Genomic DNA, 19,270 nt, shown 5'->3' with positions numbered 1-19,270 from the left:
TTTTTATTTTTCTCCTATAATAACAATATATATATTACCTTTTTTTTTTTTTCTAAAAGTTCTATAAATATAGTGTAAATTTCTAAAAGAAAAACTATTATTGTATTAAAAATTAAATGAATTTAAAATTTATTAATATTATAATATTTTTATTTAATAATTTTTATTCATTTTATTTTTTTTATGAAAAAGATTTTTTTATTAATCTTTTAATTATATTCATTTAAAATACATTAATTTTTATTAAATATTAAGTAATATTTTGAATATTTATTTTAAAAAATAATATTTAATGAGAAATTATTTTGAAAATATGATAAAATTAAATAGAGTTATAATAGTTTATTTATATATTATTATAATTTAAAAAGAAAAGTGGATAATAATTTTAAAATAAATAAAAAAATAGATAAAAATTATGCTACTGTATAATAATAACAAATAATTAATCAATTTTATTTATTATATTAATTAACCAGCTAATAGGAAGTAAATGATCTCAACTTACATGTAAACTCAGAGAATTAAGTGAAATTTTATTCATACTTCTTCCACCTACTGCTTTTTGATCTGAGAAATGAATCTCTAATGTCATGCAATTTGTTGACAACGGAGCTCATAGCCAGTCGCTCTCCAGGTGAGCTCGAAGAACAGGAGACTCCAATTCTCATGGCAGAGACTACGCATTCTTGTGTTCTACTTGCATTGCCCTGTGCATTACTGTTTGTGATTATTGCCTTTTCTTCATTTGTCTCATCATCAGCAGTTTCTTCATCAAGCATTGTTGGGTCAATAACATCAATGGCATGTTCAGGCAAAGCCATGGCAACAAATTTGTGAATGCTTAGATCATGTTTGAACATGTCATCAGTAGGCCTTCTCCCCGTAAACATCTCCAGCAACAGTATCCCGAAACTGTAAACATCTCCAAGTGCAGAGACTTGGTCATTCAATCCATACTCTGGAAGAAGATATATATAATTTGATGTTATTATTACAAAAATTCAAAAGTTAGCAGACTTGATCATGCAATGCATTGATTTTCAGGCTGAAGAAAAGAAAGATACCTGGAGGGATGTAGCCAATTGAGCCCTTTAATACAACTGAAATTGCTTCACTTTTGGAGGGATTGTTTGATGATTCCAGAAGGAACGTTGCCAATCCAAAATCACCAACATGGGCTGTCATGTCTTCATCGAGGAGTACATTGCTTGGCTTTAGATCACAATGAACAATTGGAGTTTCACAATAGTGATGTAGATAATCCAATGCAGAAGCAATGTCAATGGCTATATTCAATCTCTGGATAAAGCTTAATCTTTTAGTTTGATCTTGCTTATCTGCTCTAGGATGCAACCATTTGTCCAGACTTCCATTTGCCATGAACTCAAAAACCAGACATTTAAAGTCATTGCCTTGATGATCAATGGTTGAGCAGGCAGTGATAATTCTTAGGAGATTACGATGTCGTATGCTTCTCAATGCATCACATTCATCAATGAAACTCTTTGAAGCACCTCGTTGTTGGAGATTCATGACCTTAATGGCAACCATTTTTCCATCATCAGAGAGAGTTCCTTTATATACAGAACCAAAACTCCCCGATCCAATCAAATTTTCAGCAGAGAAGCCATTAGTTGATTTCACAATTTCTGAGTAAGACATACCCACATGCCTATCCTCAGAAGGAGGTGCTTTGGAATTGGTCATACAGAAAATGACAACAGAACATAATATTGCAATTGCAAATACAACCGCAATTGTTACAGAGATTATCACCTTGAGGTTCAGAGGCTTTTCTTTCTTTTTCTTGGAGCATGAAGGCAAATGTAAATCTGGGATACCACCGCAGAGCTTATCGTTTCCAATGATTGAAACGGCACTGGCATTTGAAAATATTCCTTCTCCTGACACCTCTCCCTCAAAATCATTGAAGGAAAGATTGAGATACTTGAGATCCCGTAACTTGCTGAGAAATTCAGGAATTTCGCCGGACATGTTATTGCTTGAAAGATCAAGTTCTTCTATACCTCTTAAATCTTTCAATGACTCCGGAATTGTTCCTCCAAGTTTATTACCCTCCAAATGCAAGCGTTCCAAACTAGCACAGCTGCCAAGTGAGCTAGGAATTTCACCAAACAGTTTGTTCTGTGACAAATCCAACTCCACGAGATTGCGCAAGTTACCTACTTCTGATGGTATGGAACCAGTCAAGGAATTATTAGACATGACCACAGAAATTGAGAGGGAAGAAAGACCAATGACCTGTTTGGGTATGCTTCTTGAGATTATAGGAAGAAAACTGTTTTTATTTTCTTACCTCTTGTGTAGTAAGTTACAGAGTTTATATAGTACATGATATGAACAATTAGACCTTTGATTGAGCCCTCAATTATGTCCTAGAATCGTGCTATGCTAAATATGGTAAGATTTGATCACTGACTGATTTACAATCATGGCAGAGGATTCTTTCCAACAACTGATTGATTTACAATCATGGCAGAGGATTCTTTCCAACACTCCCCCTCAAGTTGGTTCATGTGGATCTAGCATACCCAACTTGCCCAAAACCTCATGGAATATTCGTCCAGCTACTGCTTTGGTTAGGATGTCCGCCCATTGATCCTCTGATCGAACAAATGGTAAAGATATCAGACCACTGTCCAACTTTTCTTTGATGAAATGTCGGTCTATTTCAACATGTTTTGTTCGATCATGCTGAACTGGATTTTCAGAAATGCTTATTGCCGCCTTGTTGTCACAACGGAGTTCAGCTGCATCCTTTGATGGGAATCCAAGCTCAAACATCAACTTTCTAATCCATAGGAGTTCTGCCAGTCCTTTTGCTATTCCCCTGAATTCTGCTTCAGCACTTGACAGTGCCACCACCTTCTGTTTTTTATTTTTCCACGTTACCAAATTTACTCCGACAAAGGTAAAGTATCCTGAAGTAGATCGTCTGTCAGAGAGATCTCCTGCCCAACTTGCGTCCGTATATCCACTGATACTGAAATGACCATTCTTTTTGAACAACATGCCCATCCCAGCTGTTCCTTTCAAATATCGAACGATTCTTAATGCTGCCTCCATATGGTCTTGTTTTGGATCATGCATGAACTGACTTACCAAACTCACAGCATATGCCACGTCTGGTCTGGTGTGTGATAAATAAATCAGTTTTCCTACCAGTCTCTGGTACCTCCCCCTGTCTGTGGGTCCTTCTTTTGAGTCCTTGCTCAACTCGTGATTGACCATTACCGGAGTATCGACTGGTTTGCAATCTATCATTCCTGTTTCAGTTAACAGATCAAGAATGTACTTTCTCTGTGATATTAGAATTCCCTGGTTTGATCTGAGAACTTCGATTCCAAGAAAATATTTTAGCATCCCCAGGTCTTTCATCTCAAATTCTTGGAATAAGTTGTCCCTCAGTTGTTTGATTTCGTCCACATCATCTCCAGTTATAATCATGTCATCCACGTATATAATCAAACACATAATCTTCCTTCCTTGCCTCTTCAAGAATAGAGTGTGATCAGAGTTACTCTGTCGATATCCATTTTTCTTCATTGCTTGAGTAAATCTCCCAAACCATGCTCTGGGTGACTGTTTCAACCCATACAAGGCTCGCCTCAATCGACACACTTCTCCCCTTCTATATCCACTCATGAACCCTGGTGGAGCATCCATGTATACTTCCTCCTCCAGATCACCATGTAAGAAAGCATTTTTCACATCAAATTGGTGAAGTGGCCAGTCTAGGTTTGCAACTAGAGAGAATAGGACCCGTATTGTATCAATTTTTGCTACTGGAGAGAATGTTTCAGAATAGTCAACTCCATAAGTCTGAGTATATCCTTTTGCTACAAGTCTAGCTTTATATCTGTCCACCGTTCCGTCTGACTTATACTTTATGGTAAACACCCATTTGCATCCCACTGGTCGTTTTCCCTTGGGTAGCCAGCATTTTTCCCAGGTCTTGTTTTTCTCCAGGGCATCCATCTTGGTCTCCATCGCCTCAACCCATCTTTTATCCTTCTGGGCCTCTGTGGCATCCTTTGGTATCCATTCTGAGCAAATGTTTTTCTGTAGGTTGACCAACTGAGGTGATAGTCTTTCTCCTCTGGTAACATTTGCCACAGGGTATCTGGACCTGGCTGCCTCGAATTCTGGATCATATCTCCTGGGTGGAATTCCTCTATTATTTCGAGGGGGTAGGACATATTGGCCTATTTCAGAAACCTCAAGGGAAATGGGTTCAGTAGTAAGGTTATTAGAACCAGGGGAAAGTTCAGATTCACATACCTCAGTTGTGTGTTCCTCAGGATATTCTACGGTGTCAGGTTCTGGTTGTGATGTTGAGACCGAGGACTGTACTAGATGGTCAGTGTCTCCCAGTTCTGGTGTAGACTCAGGAAGAGAAGAATGATCAAGTTCTGGCCCCTCCTGACTAAGCCAATTTGGCAGTGGTGGTGATTGTGCCGTTGTCTCCCCCTCACTGCTAGTTGGCGAGGGAAAAAAATATTCCTCTTCCAGAAAAGTGCAGTCCATGGTAGTGAAGAGCCGTTTAGAGATTGGGTCAAAACACCGATAGCCCTTTTTATGGACACCATAACCAAAGAAAACACACTTAAGAGCACATGGATCAAGTTTAGTGCGGTGTGTTTTAGGAATGTGAACATAAACTGTACAGCCAAAGATTTTAGGTGGAAGGTTGAGAAAGGAAGGGATGGTGTGATGAGAGGACAAGGTATGCAAGGGAGATTGGAAATTAAGGACGCGAGACGGAAGTCGATTGATGAGGTAAATAGATGTGGCAACTGCTTCAGACCAAAACTTAGGAGGAACTTGGGCTTCAAACAATAGGGCTCGGGCAGTCTCAAGGATATGTCGATTTTTCCTTTCAGCAACCCCATTTTGCTGTGGTGTATAAGGACAAGTAGTTTGGTGAAGGATCCCATTATCCCAGAAAAAGGTTTGGAGATGGTTATTGACAAATTCCCCCCCATTGTCAGATCGGAGGACTTGAATGGTCTTGTGAAATTGGGTTTTAATCATGCGGAAAAAATCACAGAATTTCTCAGCCACTTCACTTTTTTGTCTTAACAGGTAAACCCAAGTAACACGAGTGCAATCATCAATAAAAGTCACAAAGTATCTATAATCAGGGGAGACAGTTTCCGGGGCAGGCCCCCATACATCAGAGTGTATTATTGAGAAGGGAGTATCAGATTTATTTGTGGATATATGATAAGTACTCTTATGACTCTTAGCAAGCACACATGAAGAACAAACTGGAATGTCAATAGATTTAAACTCAGGAAACAAAGTACGAAGATAATCACTTGAGGGATGGCCGTAGCGCCGGTGCCAGAGCCATAACTGTCGGGTTGAGGACCCTTGAGCTAAATGAGCTGACCCAGTACTTGAGATCTCCTCCACATAGTACAGTCCATCTTTCTCAGTACCACGGCCCAGTACCGTGCCCGTATGAATATCCTGCAAAACACAAAAATGAGGATACATGAGTACTCTGCAATTTAACTGTTTGGTGATCTGACTGACAGAGAGTAATTTGCAAGATAAGGAAGGTACATAGAGGCTGTTGGAGACATTTAAAGTGGGGGTTATAGAAACGGTACCACCACCGATGACCGGGAAAGAGCCACCGGTAGCGTTTAGAATATTGGATTTTGAGGGTGGGGCTGACACAACAAAATCTGAAGAATCATTAGTCATAGTGTCTGTAGCTCCTGAATCAAATATCCACCCACTAGTATTTTGTACCTTGTTAGAATTAAAACAAGCAGAGGCACATTTAGATTTATTTAAAGAGACAGGGGTAGAAAGGTCATTTACCCTCCTTTCTAACCCTAAAATACCTCCTTTCCGATCATAAGGGACACCCGTGCCTCCTCCTTTCACGGCTCCTTGTAGTGCCGTGATAAACATCTCCATCATCTTTGCCCATACAACATAATTGGAATCATTCAATTTTATGTCGGACGGTGGCTGTGCTGAATTAAGAGTGAATTGGTTCACTGATTTCTGATTTCCATCTTGGCTATTCTGAATTAACTGGAATAGTTTTTGTGACAGGTCTGCTATTGGATCAATTATTGCCTGGGATTGGTCAACCGGGCTGGGGAGGTCGGCCATTGTTGTTTCGGTGAGAGAAAGAAGTTGGGAAGGGTATCTGGTAAGGGATTATTGCAAGATGGCTATATTTTTAGACCGAAACCTGCTCTGATACCATCTTGAGATTATAGGAAGAAAACTGTTTTTATTTTCTTACCCCTTGTGTAGTAAGTTACAGAGTTTATATAGTACATGATATGAACAATTAGACCTTTGATTGAGCCCTCAATTATGTCCTAGAATCGTGCTATGCTAAATATGGTAAGATTTGATCACTAACTGATTTACAATCATGGCAGAGGATTCTTTCCAACAATTGATTGATTTACAATCATGGCAGAGGATTCTTTCCAACAATGCTTCCATTAAGATTATTACTCGAGAGGTTTAAATTTTGAAGATTTTTGCAGTTCCCTAGACTATCAGGTATGCTACCTTCAAATCTGTTTTCCTCCATGAAAAGCCTAGTCAATCTAGTCAAGTTCCCTATGAAGGGTGGGATTGATCCAGAGAAGCTGTTACGATTCAAATACAGGGCTCCTAAATTTTGCAGTTTCCCGATGGCAGATGGAACATTTCCACTGAGATAGTTTCCTTCCAATCCCAGACTGTACAAGTTAACTAGGTTCTCAATCCCAACAGGAATGCTTCCATGAATCAGATTCCTTCCTATGGTAAATTTTTGTAAATTGATTGAAAGGTTGGCTATGGAGCTGGGCAATTCTCCTGCATAATGATTTTGTGCCAGACCCAAAACCTCTAAACTGGTGCAGTTAGCCAAATAACTAAGAAAATTCAAGTCATCAATTTCCCAATTTCCCAAGTTATTTTCATCAAAATTGAGTCTATATAAGCTTTGCAAGTTCTTTAGATTCCCGGGAATGTTTCCAGTGAGACTGTTTTGAGAGAAATCAAGCACTTGAAGTCCAGAAACATTTGACAATGATACAGGAATCACCCCTGTAAAATTGTTAACACCGCCAGCAAACACTCTTAGTTTAGGAAGCGTCAGGCCAATATCTTGTGGTAATTGGCCATGAAGCTGGTTTTGAGTAACAGAGAAGTAGTATATAGAAGAGAGATTATAAATTAAAGAAGGGATTTTACCCGAAAGATAATTGCCATAAAGCTGAAAAAAGCCCAAGCTTGAAAGCCGTCCGAGCTCATTTGGTATGTTTCCTACAAAATTATTCAGGGCAAGTGAAAGAGTAAACAGAGGAGAAGTTCCCTATCCAGGTTGGAATCTTGCCTGTAAGGTTATTTTCCCCAAAAGCAAAGACAACCAACTTTGTCAATGAGCTAAGCTGCTCTGGAATCTCTCCTACCAAGTTGTTGCCAGATGCTCCAATTACTGTAAGTTCCTTACAGTGAGTGAGATTAGATGGAATTTTCCCGACAAAGGAATTGTAGGTCAAATTTAAATGCTGCAACCGCCATAGACGTCCCATTTCTTGGGGAAGCTCACCAGAAAAGCTATTTTCGTGCAAGTTGATTACAGTCAGATGGGTGAGGTTTCCTATAAAAGGTGGTATAGAACCAGCCAATTTTTTAGAATTCAAGTTCAAAGTTATTACTCTATCGTTGGACGAGCTGCATGAAACACCAATCCAATTGCAGAAATGGACAGAATCATTCCAGGAACTCATGACTTGAAGAGGATCTTGAGTTATCAGATTCTTGAAGTCGAGTAAAGCGAGTATGTCAGTCTCATTCCCACTAGTAGCAGCTGCTGTTGCAGATTCCAAGCCGGAGTTCATGAATAAAACAAGAACACCATGGAGAAGATTTATGAAAACCCACCTAGAATTCGACCGAGAATCCTCCATTTTTCTCTTTTTTTGATGTCTTCAAAGTGCAGAATTATCATAAAAATGTACATGTATATAGAAGTTGTGGCATATTAGTCAAACTGTGTACAGCCACTATTTTGACAAATTTAGACTTAATTAATCATGATAGATGACCCAAATCTAAATGGATCAATATTAGAGGTAACTTATTTTTTTAATATTTTTTTTTTGTCTTCTTGCTTCTTGCGTTCACATGATATCTTTAAGTTTAACTGTTTAATGCTTTTACTCTCAAGAAAATAAAATTGACTTAGTTAATAAAATATTTTGAATTGCTAACCGGATATTATGCAAGCCAATAATTTGAAATCCCAATTCATCCAAAAAAGTTAAATTTAAAAAAGCCAATTAACCTCAAGAAGTCACTATATAATATCATGTCAGCAATGACATATATTTTTAAATTAAAATTTTAAATTAAAATAAAATTTTTACACAATTTTTAATTTTAATTTACATTATTAAAATTAAAACATTAAGATAAAATTGTAATACCTTGCAAATATTTAATTTTTTCAAATCAATTAGCTTTTTTTCACCTAAAGGTTATGGGTGCAGATTATGTATATTTAAAAAAAAATTTTACGAGCTAAAATAAAAATTTTTAAAATAACTTATTAAAGAAAGTTTTAATACTTTATCTTTCACTTCCTTATTTTCCTTTATTTTATAAAATTTACATTCATTTCATCTAAATATACTGATGAAAATAATATCTAGTTATAAGGGAAGAAAAAAACACTCACAGGTTTAATATGGTGGTAAGTGCATCTGAGTAAATCTGAGACGTCTCAGGTTCTACTCCTCTAATCTCCATTTCAAAAAAAAAATGAAAGGGAAGAAAAAAAAAGAATTAAATTGAGAAAAATAATAATTTTATGTATGAGAAAAAGATAAAAAAATAGTAATAAGTGAGAAATCAAACAGTAGTAATAATATGTTGCGAGAAAGATATAAATAAAATAATGATGGGGAACTTATTTAGATAGAACTCAATCCCTCAATTTCATTATCATAATTTCAACTCTAATAAATTTACATTACATATTTTATATAAAAATCCCATATAACTCATATTTTTACTATATTATAATTTTTTTTTTCAGTATAAATGATTTTGATTAGGACTTAAATTCGAGACTTGTCAATTTTAAGATGACTCTAGCATTAATAAGTTTTTTTTTTATTTTAAATTATTAATAAGTTAAAATATATTGGTAGATGAATTATATTTATATTAAATCTAAACTTCATTCAATTACCGGTGATATTAATATATGGTGTTGGATGGGTGTGAATTGATATATTATCAAGAAATTTAATTAAAATTGTTGCGATTTTAACTTCAATTCAATAATTACAGTATGTGTATATCCTAACGTTAGCAATTAAAAAAAAGGTTTGATGTTGAGGAGCGAATCGGTGTGCTTGTGTGTCATGGCATAAATCTTAGGTTGAAATTTTTTCGGGGTATTGTCTCATAGACTAGTCCTTCGGATCTCACATCTATTATGGATAGATGTGTATGTAAACTTATATACCACAAAGAAATCTTATCAAGATTATCATAATTTTAATTTAAATCTAGTGATTATGATCAACATATATATCCTAACTTTTAAAAAAAGAAAGAAAGAAAAAAAAGTATAGCCCTAAAATCACCCATATAGAATAAGCTAGGCCCGGTGTAAATGCCATAAAGTTGACCGGGCCAAGAAAGAATTTTCCCAAAATAAAGCATTGGGCTACTCTTACTCCACACTAAATGGGATAATAAACTCTAAAGGCCCCCTCAATCCTTTACCTTTCATCTAAATAATATTTCATACAAGTAAAAACAAAAGAAAAACAACAAAATTAAACTTAATTTATTTAATAACCAACTTACCTACATTAATTTTAAGCGATATAATTTTTAGATGATTTATTTTTAAAATTTAAATTAAAGTAGAATCGAATCATATCGGTATTTCAAACTAGCAAATTTCAATTCGATTCCAGTTTTAGTTTAAAAGAAAGTTATGGTCCGGTTTAAAACTCAAGATCGATTAACAAATCCAACTCTAAATTTAACCGATTGGTCTACATGTTAATATAAGACTTTACGATCTCTACTCACCAATTAGCAAATAGTTTTGTTTCTTTTAGTGATGGGAAACTTATTTGGATAGAATTCAATCCCTCAATTTCATTATCATAATTTCAGCTCTAATAAAATTCACATTACATATTTTATATAAAAATCCCATATAACTCATATTTTTATTGTATTATAAATGATTTTTTTTGGTATAAATGATTTTGATTAGGACTTAAATTCAGAGACTTGTCAATTTTAAGACGACTCTAGCATTAATAAGTTTTTTTTTAATTTTAAATCATTAATAAGTTAAAATATATTGGTAGATGAATTGTATTTATATTAAATTTAAACTTCATTCGATTATCGATGATATTAATATATGGTCTTGGATGGGTGTGAATTTATATATTATCAAGAAATTTTATTAAAATTGTTGCGATTTTAACTTAAATTCAATAATTATAGTATGTATATATTCTAACGTTAGGAATTAAAAAAAGTTTTGATGTCGAAGAGTGAACCGGTATGCTTCCTCCTCCTCCCCACCTGCAGTAAAAGAGTTGGTCCACCTACAGCCCAAGTCTTCTGCCATGGGTGCCTCTGAGTCTGCCCCTATCTCTAAGCCTTCTGCTACCATCCATGCTCCTGCAAACGTGGGGATTGACTCCTCATGGCCCCTAAGCATCCAACGCCTAACCTTGGCACTGACCCGAATGCCTTGTCTCCTTGATGATCCCTCTTTTGTCATCTTGTTAGCCAAGAACACCTTAAAGCCTAAGGACCATCGCCACCTGAATTAACTTGAGATAAACAGTCTTTTTGATAATGTCATGCACTCTGCCTTGGAGAGTGCTCTCAGTGTCTTCATGGCCAAGGAGCATAACAAAGTCCTGAGGCGAGAATTCGGTGCTCAGAAAATAGACATAAGGCTTCTGGCAGAGGGATACTAGAGGCTGAAAACTCGAGTTGATGTAGTGGAAGGCACTATGAGAGAGACTTTGGAGTTGGTAGATAAACTCTAGGCAGACATGGTTGAGGCCAACACTTCTCATGTTGCCCTTGTGAATTGGGCTAAAAATGTTGAGGATCAAGTGGCCATGCTGATCAAACATAATTTAACCATATTTTTATTGTCTTTATTACTGTCTAATTACACATTTTTTCAATTTTATTTATGTTTTTGTTATGTTTTTGCAGAAAAGGAAGAAAATGGAAAGTTGGAGAAAAAGTGCAGAAAAAGCTGGAAAAGTGATTGGGTCAAAGTGATTTGGCCAAATCACTACCCAAATCAAGCTGAAGCAGAAAACTGGGACTAACTCACAGAAGGCGATTGGGGTAAGCGATTTGGGCAAATCACTGCCCAAATCAAAATGACACAGAGGCGAACAGCAGAGCGGGAAAAAGGCAAAATTCAAAATTCAAAAGCTGTAACGACCCGGAAACCGGTACCCCTCAGTAACGGTCCGAACCATCACTGGCACTAGGATCCAGATCGGCTTAAGGCCGCCGGGACCCGTAGTAAGTCGACTATACTCTCTGTGTACCTGATAAATCCCAGACATGATACAAATAGACTCAACAATCCTGTCAAACTCTGTAGACTTAATTGCTGCTACTCAGATATGTCAATCTGAAATGGCCCTCAGGGCCTATACCAGGGACTACTATCTGCTGTGGGTCATGGAAATGAAACCCTTTTAATCTGTAACACATTCCACTGGTATCTCATCGAAGCCATACATTAAGCCTAACTCACACATTTCTCATCAAGAAACGTAAAACAGGATTCATGTACAGGGGATTAATCATACATCACACTATAGCAAGGATACTAGGAAAAGCACAAGTTTATCCAGTATACGACAGTACATATCGATACATTACATTACAACTAATCTTTTAATTACATCATGTCCACTATGCTATTCAAACATACATTCATGCATAACTTTCCTCTGTACTCTTGCTGACTTTAACTTCCCATAGCTATCTCAGAACCTGCAAAACTGGGGTTAAGGGAGTGGGATGAGCTACTACAGCCCAGTGAGGAGGAACAATAAAAACAGTTCATTCATTACATGCTTTCATGAAATGCATCACATCACAAACATATCATCTCAAGGATGAACTTGTCACCAATAGCCCTCAACTACATGTATAATCCAACTGTGCCAAGGAGACGATGTCATCACCTGGTCTACACTTATCTCTCTGATATCATAACATGACTAACTGTGCCAAGGAGACGAGGTCTCACCTGGTCTACACTTAACTCTGATTTGACAGCCCAACTGTCTCACTCATAGTACCAGGAGCGACCTGGACTATCCAGGGGCGACCTGGTATGGCTATCTCATGCCATAATGCTGTATCTGCTCTCTGTCAAGGGCTAAGGATCATCCAACATTCATCCACAGGAACAACAACATATGCAATGCATCATATTCGTGAATTCTAATGCAACACAACCTAATACATAACATGGCAGTTTATGATGCATGGATCATGCTAAAATCGTGTCATTTCAGATCAAATATTTAGTTTCGTTCCACTCACCTCTGCTTCTCTGGCAGATACTGTACTGACTCTGCAACTGCTAAACCTGACGACCTCCCTGACCTGTCGGGTCCGATCCTACACAAAAGGACTCGATTGAGGTGTCAAACATACTCTTATTAACTCTTAAACATCTTCCCAAAATCCCTCTAAAAGCTCATAGAATAATCACATAAAACATGCAAAGGAAAAGCTAGGCAGGACACCTTCGGCGGCACCTTCGGCGGCCAAATGTGCAGGACAGATCCGAAAGTCCATTCTTTCGGAGGCAACCTTAGGCAGCCGAAACTACCTTCACAAGGGGTTCGGCGGCCGAATCCTCCCTTCGGCGGCCGAACCTGAGTTCATCCAGAACTCAGCTTCGTGCACAACCATCTCCTGCCAAGCACCAACACCACTCCAACATGCATAACTCCTTTTTAACTTGCACATACTTTGGTATATGCACAAAGGGGTCCAAAACTACCTATTAACCCCAACAAAACAGCAACTATAACACATAATCATGCTTACACCATTAAAGCATCAAAACTAAGCTGTAAAACCTAAGCATGCAACTCTACCCTTAACCATTTTACAACGCTCTCATAAATCATTAACACATGTTTACAGACTTCCCTTACCTCTGGAAAACAGAAGAGGAACAGCCAACTCAGCAACTCCTCCTCCAAAGCTTCAAACCCTCACAACTCTTCTTTTCTCTCAAAAACGTTCAAAACCAACTAAACACAACCAAGCTCCTGCATAAGCTAATAAAAGCTTGCAGATGAGTCAAGGGAGACGTGGCTAACTTCTGGATATGATCTGGTGATCACACCTATCCAAAAAGCTGACTAAGGGATGCTCAATAGCTGGCCGAGCAACTCAGCTTCGGCTGCCGAATCGCATGCAAAACCATGCAACGTTCGGGGGCCGAACATAACCTTCGGGGGCCGAACATTGAGCACTTTCGGCGGCCGAACTTAACATTCGGGGGCCGAACATGACAGAAACTCCTTTGGCCAATTCTCCACAAAACTCAACTCTTTTCTACGCTAAACCTTACAACGTCTTAAAAAAAACATTTAGCAACTCTTTCTAATACCGTACTAGAGTCTCTGACATCCCCGAATTCCACCGGACGGTAGGAATTCCGATGTCTGACTTAGCCGGGTATTACATTCTTCCCCCCTTTCAAAACATTCGTCCTCGAATGGTTACAATAACAAGCACATAGATGCAACTAAGCAAGTACGGAAAGTCTAACACCTTTTTTTTTACGACGAGACACAGATACCCCTGGAGTAAAATTCCCGGGTTGGCTATACATTCTGACTCTGCTGACCCTTAACTGCTTAATCTGTGTCCACACTCTACCTGGTTTACTGATCACTCCTGTCTGTACAGAGTCCACTTGACTCTCTTTGCTACCTACTGACTTCCCTTTCTCTTTACCTTTTCTCAGTTCTATGCACACTACTCTGGTTACACTCACCTTTGCTTCTCTGTACTCACCCGATCAGAGGAGCAACAGCTCTCAGGAAAGGCTAAATGACGTGAATATAGCTTTCTCTATGGTGACACATCACGAGTCACACAGACATGCCCCAAAACCGAACTCAGATTACAGAACTTGGCCTCTATGCCGTGTTCTCTTATCTACCCCACTTAGTAGATACTAGGCATGCTTCTCTATGTTTCTGAACTATTCTACGCTTTTGCTGCGCACTCTGATCCTTACCTGTCTTTCTTCTTCTTTTCTATCCTGACCTGTTCTCTTTTGATTCGTTGACCTACACTGGACTAGCTCTAGTTCTTTAGCTCTTTCGCTCGTCTTTCTAGGATAAACTACTAAGCGACTTTTCCCTGAGGGCAGCTAACATCTCATCTGCCTGTCCCAGTAAATCGCTGAGCAGTGTTACCCCTTACCTCTGGTTTACTCATCTAGTACACTGACCTTTCTCTCTTATTCGCAACATCTAGTTCCCACCCACCTCTTAGATCTCTCGTGGAGGCTAATCAATGCCAACTAGCGGTCTCCACCGACCTGTGTGGGAACACCTATCCTTGGTAGTGACCGTGTGCACCTGGTCACAGCTGTGACAAAATCTCAAGGTTTCATCCTTCGGTTCTCACAATGATACTGGCCTATTCCAGGGTGTGTGGTACTAAGGCGGATAGAATCCTTCGCTACCAAGTGCACATTACTCAACTATCTCTCTCAACATACTTTTCGAGGTCTTACAGGTTTTCATCTCTTACATGCTATAGATACCAATTTACAGGAAGAGATGAAGATAAGTCTAGGCTTCATCCTCACTTGACTTCCCGACTCTATTGGTAATCCTGCTAGCTTGTCTGGGATAACACATATCACTCTCTTTCTCTTTTTCTGTCTATGTCTATGAGTACTGAGGCTGGTTCCCTGACCTGACGATTCTGCTCTCAAACAAGAGCAAGAAAACCCCTGATTACCCTGCCTAAGGAATTCACGAGTCTGTAGGGCTGATATCACCCTTCTGGGTATGCTATACTGTCCCCTCTAAGGACTAACTCTGATCCATCCAAGCCTCTGACCTCTAAACTCTCCTACCTTGTCGTTGCAGACTTAGGTAGTACCTCGAGTAGCTAGCCAATCCGCCCTAGATTGACATCACTAGTCAACTCTAGAACCATAAGGTCAGCTGGATTGCATCCACTACTCGCACCAAACTCTGAACTAAATCGACAGACTGACTCTGCCACAGATGGATCACACTCGGGCTATCAACCTAAAGAAACTGTCCAAGCCCAGAAGTTATCAACCCCCCTCTATCTATGACTCTCAAAAAGAAACATCAGGGTCCACGATACCCTACACATCTGAACACTCTCAAATTAACGTATCTGACGTCACCGTGTTCGATGTGTTAGCCTCCTACTGAGTCAGGATGAAGATCCAAACTAAAACTAACGAATCTTCCCTCGGGAACCGACCAAAGAATAGGAGAACTCTCTCCTCCTGCGTCAACCACTGTCCTGTGACATGGCTAGAGCTACAGGCTGAGTTACACTACTCGCAGTCATCTGCTAGGACTGTGCCAATCAGGGCCGCAGTAGGATACTCACAAACAATGAGCCCTTCCTGCTCGCATCTATACATGCCGTAGTCCCATATCAACAGACTACTTTTGTGTACACCCCACGCCTCACGTATCCAGAACTATCTGAACTAAAGCTCAAACGCCATCTAATCCCAGACTAACTGAAATCTATCTGACCTTTCTTACTTTACGTTATTCTACTCTGTTCTTTCTCTGCTTGGTTCTATCTCATTTACTCGTTTCTTTGCTTACTTTTCTTTTACTTACTTTTATTCTTTTTCTTATTCTTTACTTGAGATCTACACTCAGAGATGAGAGATCACTCTCTCTCTCTACCTGAATTTCATATCCACAGCTATAGCTCTCAAGCTCTTTTCTAGCTCACTCACCTTTAACGATGCACTCGTTCTCTCTGACCATCTAACTCTCTTACACTTTCCTATTTTCACATCAACTGATCTTCTACTAGTGTCCAGAAAACCATACACACAACAGAACACTCAAAAGTGAGCTTACCTGGCACCACTGTGTTCCGTGTGTCTGTCTCTGGCTGAACCTGGGTGAAAATCCGAGCCGGAACTAACGGACTTCCACTTAAGGAACCTCCTGAAGAAGGGACTACTCCCCTTTCGCTATCTCTGGTTGGAGCGTCTGGCGGAATGATATGATCTGAGGATGTCTGTGGGAACTGTGCGGATACGGTCATAATGGGACACTCTCGTGCCATGCGCCCCTCCTGTCCGCACCTGAAACATGCTGTTGTCCCAGCACGACAGACTCCTTTGTGCCTCCTACCACACGTCGCACATCTAGCACTATCCCAACCAGAACTCGAACCCTCACGAAAACCCATGCCAAACTTTACTCTATTCCAGAACTCTCTTTTCTTTGCCCCTTTCAGGCCTCTCACTTTCTTTTTATTCTTTGCAGCAGCCTCACCCAAAGGGAAACGATCACTATTCTCTGGGTCTTTTTCTACACTCATATTTTCTGTCTGCCCTGGCTGCTCACATTCACTCTCTTTATGTTCCTTTAAGCTATCTGGACAAGCCCATCCTGCAAACTCTATAGCAAACTGCTCCCAGGATAAGCTTTCTACCCTCGGGTCCACATACTGGGTGAACCATTCCCTTGCCTGCACACAATTCAATGTGCTCCCTGCCATCTGAATGGCTCTACTCTCACTGGCTCCCAACTCCTCTGTTATCATCTTGACCTTTCTAAGATACTCCAAAGGGTCATCACCAGTCTCAAATTTGGGAACATCTAACCTCAAATAAGCTGTCATCTGCACCATACTGTCCTCAGGTGAACTCGGCTTGGGTATTTGGACACTTGGGGCTACTGGTTCTACTGGTGGTGGAGGAGGTGCAACATTCCCCGGGTTAGGGGTTACTGACCCTGGGTAACCAAAGACGGGTGGAAACATGGGATACTGTAGATATGACGGGTAAAAGGAAGGATAGGGCATAAAGGTGGGATATGGGTTATATCTAGGAAACTCTGATGTACCTCTCATCGGGTACTCTGCCCCCCACTGATAGGGTGGATACTGAGGTGGAACAAACCTCGAGGCCTGAGTGCCTCCTTGGGACTCACCCATATCTCCTCCCAACCTACTTCTACTAAAGCTATCATCTCTACTCTGCTCATCCTCCTCTCCTTCTCTCCGATACCCTGACATACTACTCTGAACAACTCCCCTTCTACTCTCATCAACAGACCTTCTAGGGTCCCTTGATGTACCTTCTCTGCTTAAACTATCTGATGTTGCCCTTTGCAGAACGAGGAGATGAGCATCCATGTCCTCATCCTCCGGCGGAGCTCCTGTCAATCTAGCAGATCGACGAGTTCCTCTCATCCTGCCTCTGAAAAAGCACAACAGCACACACAATATCATCAACTGATCCATGTGAAAACACATGAATCCTTAACACATATCAAACATATTAATACTGCACATGCAACTCATCATGGCATTTCACATCAGCATGCAAGACAGGACTCCACATCCTATCCTAGTGGACATGATTTTAACTTATTGTGCTTTCCTTCCTATACAAGACAACACCTCTTTCCGATGTGGGATATCCCAACACACCGTACTCTTGAGGCCCTATGCTCTGATACCAATCTGTAACGACCCGAAAACCGGTACCCCTCAGTAACGGTCCGAACCATCACTGGCACTAGGATCCAGATCGGCTTAAGGCCGCCGGGACCCGTAGTAAGCCGACTATACTCTCTGTGTACCTGATAAATCCCAGACATGATACAAATAGACTCAACAATCCTGTCAAACTCTGTAGACTTAATTGCTGCTACTCAGATATGTCAATCTGAAATGGCCCTCAGGGCCTATACCAGGGACTACTATCTGCTGTGGGTCATGGAAATGAAACCCTTTTAATCTGTAACACATTCCACTGGTATCTCATCGAAGCCATACATTAAGCCTAACTCACACATTTCTCATCAAGAAACGTAAAACAGGATTCATGTACAGGGGATTAATCATACATCACACTATAGCAAGGATACTAGGAAAAGCACAAGTTTATCCAGTATACGACAGTACATATCGATACATTACATTACAACTAATCTTTTAATTACATCATGTCCACTATGCTATTCAAACATACATTCATGCATAACTTTCCTCTGTACTCTTGCTGACTTTAACTTCCCATAGCTATCTCAGAACCTGCAAAACTGGGGTTAAGGGAGTGGGATGAGCTACTACAGCCCAGTGAGGAGGAACAATAAAAACAGTTCATTCATTACATGCTTTCATGAAATGCATCACATCACAAACATATCATCTCAAGGATGAACTTGTCACCAATAGCCCTCAACTACATGTATAATCCAACTGTGCCAAGGAGACGATGTCATCACCTGGTCTACACTTATCTCTCTGATATCATAACATGACTAACTGTGCCAAGGAGACGAGGTCTCACCTGGTCTACACTTAACTCTGATTTGACAGCCCAGCTGTCTCACTCATAGTACCAGGAGCGACCTGGACTATCCAGGGGCGACCTGGTATGGCTATCTCATGCCATAATGCTGTATCTGCTCTCTGTCAAGGGCTAAGGATCATCCAACATTCATCCACAGGAACAACAACATATGCAATGCATCATATTCGTGAATTCTAATGCAACACAACCTAATACATAACATGGCAGTTTATGATGCATGGATCATGCTAAAATCGTGTCATTTCAGATCAAATATTTAGTTTCGTTCCACTCACCTCTGCTTCTCTGGCAGATACTGTACTGACTCTGCAACTGCTAAACCTGACGACCTCCCTGACCTGTCGGGTCCGATCCTACACAAAAGGACTCGATTGAGGTGTCAAACATACTCTTATTAACTCTTAAACATCTTCCCAAAATCCCTCTAAAAGCTCATAGAATAATCACATAAAACATGCAAAGGAAAAGCTAGGCAGGACACCTTCGGCGGCACCTTCGGCAGCCAAATGTGCAGGACAGATCCGAAAGTCCATTCTTTCGGAGGCAACCTTAGGCAGCCGAAACTACCTTCACAAGGGGTTCGGCGGCCGA

The 19,270-nt window shown here is 39.6% G+C and overlaps 1 pseudogene; it reads right to left on the bottom strand.

Moving 5' to 3' along the window:
• Positions 1-487: 487 nt before the first annotated feature.
• Positions 488-7,875, bottom strand: LOC110620602 (annotated as a pseudogene).
• Between the last annotated feature and the right edge of the window lie 11,395 nt (positions 7,876-19,270).

Source organism: Manihot esculenta, chromosome 8, assembly GCF_001659605.2.
Source record: "Manihot esculenta cultivar AM560-2 chromosome 8, M.esculenta_v8, whole genome shotgun sequence".
In the NCBI taxonomy this organism is placed as follows: domain Eukaryota; kingdom Viridiplantae; phylum Streptophyta; class Magnoliopsida; order Malpighiales; family Euphorbiaceae; genus Manihot; species Manihot esculenta.
Note: the sequence above shows the minus strand (reverse complement) of the source record. Positions and strands in the feature narration are given on the sequence as shown.